Source organism: Crotalus tigris, unplaced genomic scaffold (assembly GCF_016545835.1).
Source record: "Crotalus tigris isolate CLP2741 ecotype Arizona unplaced genomic scaffold, ASM1654583v1 scf7180000017611.44802233496:7321179, whole genome shotgun sequence".
In the NCBI taxonomy this organism is placed as follows: Eukaryota; Metazoa; Chordata; class Lepidosauria; order Squamata; family Viperidae; genus Crotalus; species Crotalus tigris.
Window position 1 is genome coordinate 604,860 of NW_024096511.1, and position 12,146 is coordinate 617,005.

General features: G+C 38.4%; 1 protein-coding gene across 4 annotated transcripts in view; it reads right to left on the reverse strand.

The window, feature by feature from the left end:
* The window catches only part of TNFAIP3 (TNF alpha induced protein 3), a 45,906-nt gene that overhangs the window by 4,370 nt on the left and 29,390 nt on the right, over positions 1-12,146 (reverse strand). Inside the window, exons 11-12 of one of the 4 annotated variants that reach the window (XR_005554266.1) lie at positions 3,845-3,950; positions 944-1,032 (exon numbers count right to left, since the gene is read on the reverse strand). The gene's annotated coding sequence lies outside the window, so the exon portion shown is untranslated. Of the gene's footprint in view, positions 1-943; positions 1,033-3,844; positions 3,951-5,552; positions 7,572-12,146 lie in introns of those variants that run through there. The other 3 variants (XR_005554270.1, XR_005554267.1, XR_005554268.1) reach the window with 3 other exon arrangements.

A 12,146-nucleotide genomic window follows, 5' to 3' on the forward strand; every position in this document is an offset into this window, starting at 1 on the left:
AATAAAGAACTCAGCTTGGTAGAATCACCATATTGTTCTATGGTTTGGGGGCTGACACAGGGACCTATGGCATGAGCAGCAATATAAGAAGGGGTGAGTTGCCCTAACGGATTTGGGATAAATAAGTCATCTCAAGGGTTAAAGGATTCTCCCCCCACTCCCTGTGGGCTAAAATCAAACTCATATAGACAACCAAAGGTTTTGTGTCTAACAAAAACAGAAAGCTGTAGATATATAAAATGGCAGAAGCATTAAATAACAGAAGATGAGATTTTGGGTATTCCTGGAGTTGGTTTTTTTTATGATATGAACTGATAATACTTTCTGCATCAAAGAAGAGAAATCTATCAAGGAAGAGAAGTCTACAGTGGGAGACCCAGCAGGACCAAGAGAGAGATTTGCTGAGCAAACTGGCTAGTGGAAAGGATTATAGTTTTCAAAGAGTAGGCCACATCTCAATGAGGACAGCTGGACAAAGGTGATGGAATCCAAGAACCTTAGGGAATAGTTGTTTTTCCTCTTCCCGTTCTCCTCCCTTCATTAGAAGTGAGCTCAAAAGTGCAAGCAGAGGAAAAAAGATGCCTGAAGGATTTTTGCTTGTTTAGTTGTGTCAGAAGCATCACAGTTAAAATAAGGCATAGTCTATGACATAATATTTAAAATATAAATGAAATTAAAATATAAAATACAAGATTAAAATATGTACAAATTAAACAGTTCTTGCCCAGAAACTAGCAACATTAATTGTGTTCTGTCATGCTACTACGAAGTCCCCAAGTTTACCCTGATCAGGACACAAAAGGCAGATATACTGTATATATGAGTTGTTGTCTGCATGTCAATACAATCACAAAGAGCAGAAGCAATCTGGACAGTCCCATTTGTTCAGAGTGTCTCTGGATCTTGTTTTACCCATGCCCAGTCTATTTGACGATTTCCATACCTCCCAGCTTTCGTCAGATCCAAGTGCCAGCTCCTCCATTGGTTTCATTCAGCGTTGGTTCTTTGTAGCTTTCTATAGGTCCACTCTGCCTGAAGAAGTGAGGGAATGAAACAGATAAGTTAGTGTAAACAGCTCCCTTTGAAAGTATTGGTATGGAACTGCATATATATAATTTATTAAGCCAAGGCCACTATACATATTAAATAGCATTGTAAATTGAGAAGAACCATTTGTGCATTTATGGAAAATTCTTGTCTGTTTTACTTACCCTCATCATGGTGGATGATCATCTGAACAACAACAAAGGCATCATTTCCTTCTGAACAGCATAGCAGAAAGAAATGATAAACCACTCCTGTATTTTACCAGGAAAGTAACATGGATAGGCAATATAAAATTAAGATACATTGTGGGATGATGTTCCTTGGTTGGCACTCATAGAAATGCTCAGGAGTTATTTGGAATACCAATAGTGTTTATGATGGGGCTATATGAAAGCTTTCAGGATGTTTAACTGCTGATGTTAGCATATTAATAAAAGAAAATCAGAAACGTCAAAGACAGAATTACATGGGAAAGAACACACAGACATTTGGAAATGAATTACAAAAGAAGCACAAAACAATGAAAAATGAAACAAACTGGCTATACATTTATATTTTAGGTATCAGCAATTTAAAATGAACTGGAATTGCACACTTGTAGTTAAGAATAATCTTATTGTTTACTATTCGAGGAATGAAAAACAAAGAAGGGCTAGCACTGCTTTCAGGGTTAGGAAAGATATAGCAAGGGCAGTACTTGGATACAATGCAATCAATGATCAAATTATATTAATTAGACTTTGTAAACAACCTTTTAATTTGATGGTTGAACTTATAAATTATATACAGTGTAAGCTCAGGAAGTCACAGTTAAGGAGCACAGTGAACAGATAAACAAGACCAAACTAATGAAAACAGGTGCAGCAAGTGCAGAATTGATAAGGAAGACTTTGAAGTAGTAGGTTGTTTAAGACTGACAATCAATAGAAAAATTACCAGCAGTCAAAAAATACTGACAATTAGCACTTGATAGGATAAAATTGAAGGCCTTGAAAAAGATATTCAAATGCTATAATGTCTCTATACCTACAAAGATCAGGATCTGGCAAGCTCAGTTTTCCTGTGACACTCTATTGAAGTGAAATTTTGGCTTTGAAAAAGCAGGTTGGAAATAGTATTGATGCTTTTGAACTTTAGTGTTAGAGAAGACTCCTGACAATATCACAATAGGCAGGCGGGAAAAAATAAATAGATCATAGACCAAATTAATTCAGAATTCTCCATTGAGGCAAAATGGCCAGGCACAAACTATTGCACTTTAGCACATTACGGAAAGATCCAGTTCCCTTGGAGTCCACATTACTGAGAAATGTTAAAAAAAAGAGAAGAAAAGGGTGACAAGAAAAGGAAAGCAGAAGGATGCTATGGGAGTGGGAAACACCAACTTTAACTGCCAGATTGAGGACAGATCATTCTGAAGAAAATCTGTCCACTTGGTCACTAAGAGTTAACATTAACGTCGTGATGTTAATAACAAAATCTAATCCAGTTAATAATGACAATAATAAAACCTAATCGAAGGACAGATACTCTTGACACACTCTATTTCAGCAGTTACTGAAAATACAGTTTAGTTTAAAGTGAGGAACAAGTCTTGGGATACTCCCAAGAAATGGCAAAGAAATTTGAAGATTTCCCCTTGTATTAGTCCCATTCTTTTTGCTTTGGAGAACTCAGAGAACAGGAAATAAAGAATGTGTCAGCAAAAATGTGAGTCTTACTTGAACCCCGAGATGACGTGGTCACTTCCTGTCAAAATTCCCACTACTTTTGTCTGTTCAACCAGCTGTTTCATATTGGTTAAAATCATATCTAGGAATGATGATCTCATCTATTCTTCAATCTTCAGAAAAATGAAATAGTCAATAAGCCACTGAAGACTTTTTGAGAATTTGCAGTCTTCACCAAATTAGTTTTGTCGCAAATATCTGGGCAGTTAAAGCTTCCAGTATTACTACTGTGTTTCCCCAAAAGATCCGGTCTTATATATATATATATTCCTCCAAAAGAGGCATTAGGTCTTATTTTCGAAACGGAATGTCTGTTCTACTATCTGTTCCACTGTCTGGCCTCATGGTGGCAGCACCAACAGCCCCACCCAGCAGGAATCCGCATGGCTGCCAGCCCATTTCTTCTGCAGCCTCTTACCACTGCTCGGACGCGTCTCCCCCGGCCTCTGTTTTGCCTTTTCTGAAGGCCTCTAGAGCTCAGAATGGAGCTCCGGGATGACACACACATTGCCCTCCCCTCGCATCCATTTTGTTGGCAGAGGCCAGTCTCTCTCTCAGCCTGACCCACCTAACAGAATTGCTGATGTGGAGAAAACAGGAGGAGGAAGCCATCTTGATTTATTTATATAAATAATAAAGGCAGATAATAAATAAATATTGGAATTACATTTTTACAGAATTTATTTTCTTTTTGGGATGCTGTTATAATTCTCTGTCTGCTGAACAATATAAAGAACTGAATGTAATCCACAATACTTTTATATGGATTTCACTTTTGCACAGCAATAAGATTTATCTTCCCTATTATAAAAGCTGTGAATTGGAATAAACAGCAGGTTATTACAAAACTAAAAAAAATAGCTCTGCACCATATTTTTTTAAGAAAAAAGTCTTGCTCTGGAGCAATTGGAAAAGAAAGGCCCTTATTTTTGCTACTAAAATCAACCACCGCCCAGCTTTAATCACCTAACCCTGCAAAAGATAACTTCCAGGTAAAGGAACTGCAAGAAGTAGTATTTTGTGCAACAGGAAGCCCTCCAGTGAAGAGACACACTTAGCCTCCATACCTCTTAAAAATGCCACTTGCTCACACATCCTTGTGTCATAATATATCCTGCTGGCTTCTCCCATGTCTTATCTTCTCTTTGGTGTACATTGGTTCCAACACTGGTCCTGGAATTAGAGCAAGCAAGCAGTGATGTTGGAGGTGGGATGTTGTTGCTGTTTTCCTTTAAGGAGCAGTGTTTTGGGCAAGGAAGATCTTCATGCATGTGGGACTGCCTTTGAAGTCTCCATCTACTTGGAGACTACAGCTTCCTTGTGCAGTTGGTTGGCCATTGTAAGAACAGACTGCTGGATTAGGAACTCAATCCAGTTAGGTACCGTTCATGTTCTTACGCTGCTACAATGCTGCTACCACAACAATGAATAGCCAGTCCAAAGTAATGGTAATTATGTGGAGTGAGATGACCTACCCAACTATGTAATTATCCTGGACAAATTAGGACAATTGGCAGATTTGTTATGACCATTTGGAGAACATACAAATTCTGTCCCATTTCCCATCAAACTATAAACAAGAACGACATCTTATAAGTGTTCCTGTTGGATTGAGTAGCTTCACTTTTCTATTCTGCGCAATTCACAAGCCAAATTTCATTCCTCTTTTCAGAATTAGAATCTCTAAGGATTATTGTAATGATTGTGTTCAATGCTAGGATCATGCATGCCACCTGGAGGAAATTTATTCTAATGTTTAAGAAGTACAGCTGAAATAGATATAAAGACATCCATGTGATGAAATGGGAGGAAGAAATATTCTAGGGTTGTAATCTTGGACCAGTTTGAGTTTATGCAGCATTCCAACATTGTGTTCCAACAAATAATAATTAAATGAAAATATTTCTGCATTTAACAATAAGGAAAAAAAGTTGAAGATAGAGTAACAAGTTCTCATTTTTTAAAAAAATAATAAACCAAGCAGAAATGGAATCCTAAATTATAGGGTACGTTTAATACACCCCCCAAAAAGCAAGTAAATTAAATTCACGTAAACTATCTCAACCTGCTTGCACGCAAGATGCTGTTGTGTCACTGAATTCAGGTAGGAAGAAATAATTGTACAAAACCAAAAGAATAATTGGAAAAAAACATTCCAATTATTGCTGAAAAAGAGTTTTTGGGTCTATCGTTCAATACATTTTGGACTGAAATAGTTTTACTTTAGAAATACTACAAGCAACAAAAAAAAATTGGAACAGGATAAGGAATATAAAAGAAAATACTTGTTTTAGAAATGTATAAACTCAAAAATAATGTGAGATTATAATTTGCAGTATAATCACAGTTGTACACATACAGTACATAAAACAGAAGTTATATATATACTGTTTACTTCAAAGAACAGTTTACAGTAAAACAAGCAAGTATATAAAAAAGGCCTAGCTAAGGATGGCTTTGTCAGTATTAGCACCCAACATTTTGATACTGAAGTACCTTACTGAAGGCCAGAAACTTATGGGTATTTTCTGATGTAACTTCATTTTGGGTATCATTCTATTCAATATTTTGTCTGCCTTTCTCTGGTCTTCATTCTCTGTTCTCTCTCTATATTCTCTGTTTATATTGTTCTGTTACTACCAGTAGTCGGTCAAAGAAAAAGAAGAAAGGGAAACCCATAGTACAAGAGCTGACAGATACAGACTAAGCCATTAGATGGCACCATCTAAAGCCAAATGAATAGAAACAAAGAAAGAAAACTTCTGTCTAGCATAATTACATGGTTAGAACCGGTAAACAAGGTTTTATTTCTTTGAGAAAGGAACCAAAACATGAAACTAGAAGAAAATGTACAAAGCTGGAACCATGAGGGTAAACAAACACATGTGTGAGAACTAGCATAGATGCTGTAACTTACAGCAAGGGGTGTGGATGTGGACTTGTGGACTTCAACTGCATGGCTGGGTGGGGAATTCTAGGAGTTGAAGTCCACAAGTCTTGAAGTTGCCAAAGTTGGACACGCCTGCCTTACAGAGTATAAAAGGGATTCTCCACCCAAAAAGTAATTGGAATCTCCCGATTCCCTTTTCTCCAGTTGGTAAGTAGAGAAGGGCATTATCTACATTTTCCCCTTTTTTGTAGACATATCAAGTTCATGTGTATTGGTCTGTTTGTTTCTGTGTGCCCTGTGGAGCATTCCTTCCAGTCCTCTCTACAAAGGCACAGAACTGTCCCTAGTGCATCAAATAGCCAGAAATGGCATGAACGTCCTAGCCACAATATTCATCTGTAGTCCTCCAAGCAATCTCCAGATCTTTCATATCACTATTTCTGGATTAATATTCTCAAGTACAGTAGTACTTTGCTACTCAACTGCTTTGAAACTCATCAAATTTGGTACTCAACACATTTTGACATGAAAATTTTGTCCCGGTACTCATCATTTGTTTGGTACTCAATGCACAAGCTAGAACTTGTTGATGTCGGCTGCCTTGTGACTCACTACATTATTCCTTATGGGAAAAATTATTTGGCATTCATCATTCTTGGTATTCATTGTGCCTCCTGGAATCAATTAACCATGAGTACATCTTCTTCTCCTTCCAATAACCTTGCCAGTAATTGACACCAATTAGATCTCCAATTCAGATTGCCTTCCAGGCTCTTTTCCATCTCACCACTGACAATCCTCTGCTCCCTTTTGATGACCATTCCTCTTTTAGGATAATTTTTAAAGCAGGAAAAGTTATCATTCTTCTCTTTCTTTTTTCTTCTATAAACTGGTAAACTTTACATGGGTCTTCGGTCAGCATGGATTCCTGGACAAGGCTCTGCAGTTTTCTTGGCAAGATTTCAGAAGTGGTTTGCCCTCGCTTTCTTTCTAGGATGGAGAAAAAAAATAACTGACCAAGGTCTCCAGCTGGCTTTATGCTTAAGGCAGGACTAGAAGTCACAGTTTCCTGATTTATAGCTTGGTAACTTAACCACTATACCAACCTACCTCTGCTCTCCATTAGGTATGATTTATTTTAATATAGTTAAAGCGAATATCTAGATATGGCTAAGTAGCGTATTTAAGGGACATAAATTGCACTTCTTATGCACATACATTATGTATAACAATGGCAGCAAATAAATGGATAATATTTAACTACCGGTATATAGTCAGCTTCAAAAATTAGAGTTTGTCCACAAGATGGCAGTACTAAGCTGGAAAGAGAATCGAAGTGAGTCATAAAGCACTGCACAGTATTTCTTGTGCTAAGCTCTTTATAGTTGTCTATAAAATAACTTCACAGAATGTTATAGATGGATACTCACAAAAAAGAAAAAAAAAATCTGGAAAATGAGCAAGTATTGCCATGATGTTTAAGACAAGGAAGGGGATGGAAAACAGTTTTTTTTTCCTTTCCTGGATAGGCTCCTGGATCTGTAAGTAGTCATGTGACAAAGAGAAATTTAACAAGGGAAACCTTTCCTATTGTGAGTTTCTAGCTTCCAGTATGAAAAGCAACAAATGAACTTTATTTTCTCTAGTCTTTTATTCCTTCATCGTTTTCTCCTTTGTACTGGGCGGTAGTGGTGAAATGTAGTTTGATTGATTACATGCTATCAAGTCCTTGTCATGGTCTTGCCAGCCACATAGATTTTCTCCACAATTATTTGGTCCTTCAGTTCTTCAAACAATACACTCATCGCTATTGTAACTGAGTCCATTCCCCTTGCTGTTAGTCATCCTCTTCTTTTTTCTTCCATCGTTCCCAGCATTAGAGGGAATTCCCACATTCCCTTCCCCTGTGTGAGAGATGTGTGATTCACAGGGTTATTTCACCTTAAATATGATGAAAGAAAGAAAGAAAGAAAGAAAGAAAGAAAGAAAGAAAGAAAGAAAGAAAGAAAGAAAGAAAGAAAGAAAGAAAGAAAGAAAGAAAGACTTCTTCAGTGAGATAGGTTACACAACACGTTCATAGTAGATTAATTTGAGGAACTTTGAAAACATGTTCAACTTTGGATAATTTTTTTTTTAAAGCCCCAGTTCCTTTCTGATTCCATCTGGATGGTGGGTTGACCAACCATGGCCAAGTTAACTAGTGATGTTTTACCTAATTCTTGCTAAAGTTAAGGTTCTTGAGATATAACAGAAATCTTATATTTTGCAACATTTAGACTTCCTCTTCTCTTGAAATGACTGCGAACCCTTGACCCATGACACCCTTGGTTAGCAACATCTGCAAAGCCTTAAGGCCAAAGGGAATTGGAAGCAGAGGTGTTTTTCCCAACATTTACCACCTCTGCCTTGGAATAGAGATGGGATTTTCAAAACATTGGAAATAACTCTTCCATGGGCATTAATGGAATATTGGCTCACGGACTTCACCAATTTTGAGGACAACTACGGTCACTAAGGCATTTCTTTTTCAAGACCTATTATAACAAATATAATCTTCACAACAACCTGATGGCATCTTTTCAGGATTTTAAGTGGAAGAATTCCAAATATGCTGATCAACCACTTATTTCTGCACTTTTTCATAATCATTTTGTATGTACAGTATATGTACTGGTATCTGAATGGAAATTAAATGCTGATACTAGATTCACAGCATAGTATGTCTTTAACATCACACAACAGAAGAGAAGTTGTCAAAGTTTGCCAGTCGAATCAAGACATATTTATGACCATGTACTGTACACTAGAACTGATAATAATTCAAGGGTGCTTGTAAAGAACTTTGCCAACATTGTAATGGTTTTGTTTTAAATAACTTTTGGTTGCTTCACTGCTTTCTGCCAGTAAACTCCAGTAAAACCCAACACTAGGAGTGATAGGAATGCCAAGACATTTCACTTAAACTCTCATTGCTAATAGAGAAAGTGAACTATGCAAATATTACTTCATAATGTGACTTGTAAGAAAAAGAAGCACAGAATCTCCAAGGTTATTTCATCTATACCTAATATCATTTGTCTTCTGAAAAGTCAAGGTGGTAGCTGCCTCTTGGGGGAACTTTCAGGAAACCAGTTCATTTAAAAAAAAATTCTTTTCACCCACTATCAATCATGCAAGCGTTAATTTTAAATCTGTAAGCATTTCATTTCTAGATTAATCTCCTCCAAACTGGTGTGCCCAAATGTATTGAAACACAAACCTCCTAGCCTTAGCATGACCAACTGTGGCCAAATCAAGATGATTCATATAATTCTTGCTAAAGAAAGAAGTGGAAAGAAGAGAAGATTAGCAGAGATGCCATATGATACATCTGAGGACAAACTTACAAGCTTCATTATACATTTTGTTTTAAAATTTCACCTGTAATGCTGGAAATGCAGCGTTGGGCTCTGATGATGATGTTATCCAAACAGTCGTGTCCAGTGGTGGGATTCAAATATGTGAACAACCGGTTCTCTGTGTGGATGCCGTTTCCGGAAGTCCATTCTGGGCCTGGGCAACAAACAATTTAGCTACCAGTTCTGCCGAACTGGCACGAACCGGCTGAATCCCACCACTGGTCGTGTCTGAATCTTGAGAATTCTATGGGCCTCGTCTCTTCTCATCTTCCAATCTTGCACCACTTCTTTGAGTTTTTCTATACTTTAGACCAGTGGTTCTCAACCTTTTTAATGCCACGACCCCCAACTGGTCGTAAATCGAGGACTACTCAACTGGTGCAGCACCGTTTGCAGAATGGGACTTTTGGCGGGCTCAGCAGGGCAGAGACAGCCTGGACAATTCTTATTGGCTTTTGAAAGCCAATATAATTAGACTCTACTCAAGAGAGTCTATTCTATTGGCTTTCAAAAGCCAATAGAATAAAAGGGAGTAGCACAGCTAAGGAAAAAGGGAAAAAAATGGCGGACTGCGTTGTTTGGCGACCCCCGTGGAATGGTCGTTCGACCCCAAATGGGGTCTCGACCCACAGGTTGAGACTCTATATCACATGGGAATCTTAACTTTTCTCAAATAGCAAAGTATAGAGCAGGAAGTCCTCCACATAGAACACGTATCTCCACACAACGCACGATTTGTATTTTGGAGGCATGTGCCCATCTGCTTAGCCAGGTTTGGCCTTTGCAGCATAGGTATGCAGCCATGTCTACGCACAGTTGCAGGCAAGTCTAAATCAAGCTTCAACCTTTCAATTACAAGCATTGTCCTTAATCTGGGAAAAAGTTAGCCTTGCTTTAGCAATAACAATACCACAATACTTAGACTTATATATTGCTTCACAGTGCTTTACAGCCCTCTCTAAGCAGTTAACAGAGTCAGCATATTGCCCCCAACAATCTGAGTCCTCATTTTACTGAACTCGGAAGGATGGAAGGCTGAGTCAACCTTGAGCTGGTGAAAATCGAATTGCTGGCAGTCGGCAGAATTAGCCTGCAACACTGCATTCTAACCACTGTACCACCATGGCTCATTTAAGTTTAGTCTATATATAATTTTTAAATTATTTTAATCTACAATGAACAAGAAACATAGGAAATAAGTTAGAAGTAAATGTTGAATATTAAAGCTCATCGCAACAACTCCCCATACTATGCTTTTATAGATTTTGTATTCAAAGGAGTTAATATCCTGATTAAAATCCAAACATCTTCTCTTCTGCTTCAGTTGCCCATGTTTCCTCCAGCTTTTGGAAAAGATTACACTGAAATCAGAGACCACTAAGAGGCAATTCATGACCTTATTAGGAATTGTCTGGTGTACACGGTGCACATCTGTTGATTCCTAATAAGGATAAAACTGGTCCAGTAATCCTTCTGGTGGTCAATGTAACTAAAAACAACACATAAGATATATACACTATGCAAAAATATAGAAATTTCTCTCTGACAAGCGGTCTGGTGTGGAAGTTACATAAAACCTCATGCTTAGGGGCATAACATAATGTAAGTTCTCCGGCATGATTGGATGGAGAACCCACGGATGGGTTGTCTTAATCTATCTGCTCCAATTAGACTAAGTCTGAAATTTAGTACCGCCCCCTCTGTGCCAACTGCACCCCAGTTTTAGACTTAGTCTCTTTGCTCTAAGACACATTTTTTCTTCGCTCCTGGAGCAGAAGACTGTGTATTCCTATTTTATTTCATCCCAACCTGTAGCCTAGCAGGCTGACAGGCTGACAAAACCTCCCTTTGGGGGGGGGGGACTTTCCCTTTCTCCCTTTGAGAGCCTTTCAGCTTCACAATCAGCTTGAAAATTGGATTCCCAGAAGCAAGAGAAATCTCCTACCAGGGGCTGTTCCTCTGCATCAGAGGCTCCATTCTTCTAACCAGAGCCTGGAGGCCTTAGAGGCAGGGGTAAGCTTGCCAATTGACTGGGGGGCTCCACTACTTTCTGCTTTCTCATTAAGAGTGGGCACAGGTGGCACACCTCCAGTCGCTACATTTCAACCATGTCATTTATGAGGTAATGCACTGATAGAAGTAAGGTCTTCATCCTGGTTCATCCAAGCCAGGAATAAATAAGCAAACATGGTGACTGCTTTGGGAAGAAGGTTACAGTTTATTGCAGAAAGATGGTCTTCAGGAAAGTACAGAGGAGAGAAGGAGCTGAGCACATGGGGCAGTAGGCTTTTATACCCCCTCTAGCCTTGTTTGGAATAGTTTCCTGTTCCTGTGGCATGAACCTTGAGGCTGAGTGTTTGTCTAGTGTTTGATATCTGTGGTTTAATTCTATTATCATATCCTGCTTCCCAGGTGATGGGGCTAATGACTCCTAGAGTTTGGGTGGGGTATGCAGATCTTCTCTTTTGTCTTCTTGATTGCTCTGGCTTCAACTTTCTGATGGTTTTATATCTGCATTTGTATAGGGCTAAAGTCTTGCTTGGGGCAGAGAGATAGATTTGGGGCCAGGTTTGGTTTTAAAAAGTCCTTTTGAGGAAAAATATATTTTTCTGCCCTTTTTAATATTTCTTTCTCTGGGCTAACTTCCCTCAGCGCCTAATCTCTGCTGCAGCATTTACCCTCTGGAAAGGCATGAACCCAGAGATCCACATGGATCACCCTGCAGCTATTCTACAAGTGAAAACCAAGGCCTGCTCCCAGGCCTGAGATTAAGATGACTGTCAAACCAACGTTTGTTTTCTTTGGATATATTGGGTTTCTTGTTCTGAATGTACTTGATTTTTTTCTTTCATGTTACTGTTTCTATTGTTAGACATATAAGCTACCCAGTGCTGCCGAGAATCAGGCAGTCTAAATCAAATCAAATCAAATCAACCTCAGTGGAGTTTTCCTTAGATCTACTGTTTGTTTTAAAAGTACTAATTTGAAAAAAAAATCCTGCAGAGTGCGGCAGGAGTATTTTACTCTGCGTACAAGATAAAGTGTCACCTTTAGTCAGGGAATATGTACAGTTGAATGTCT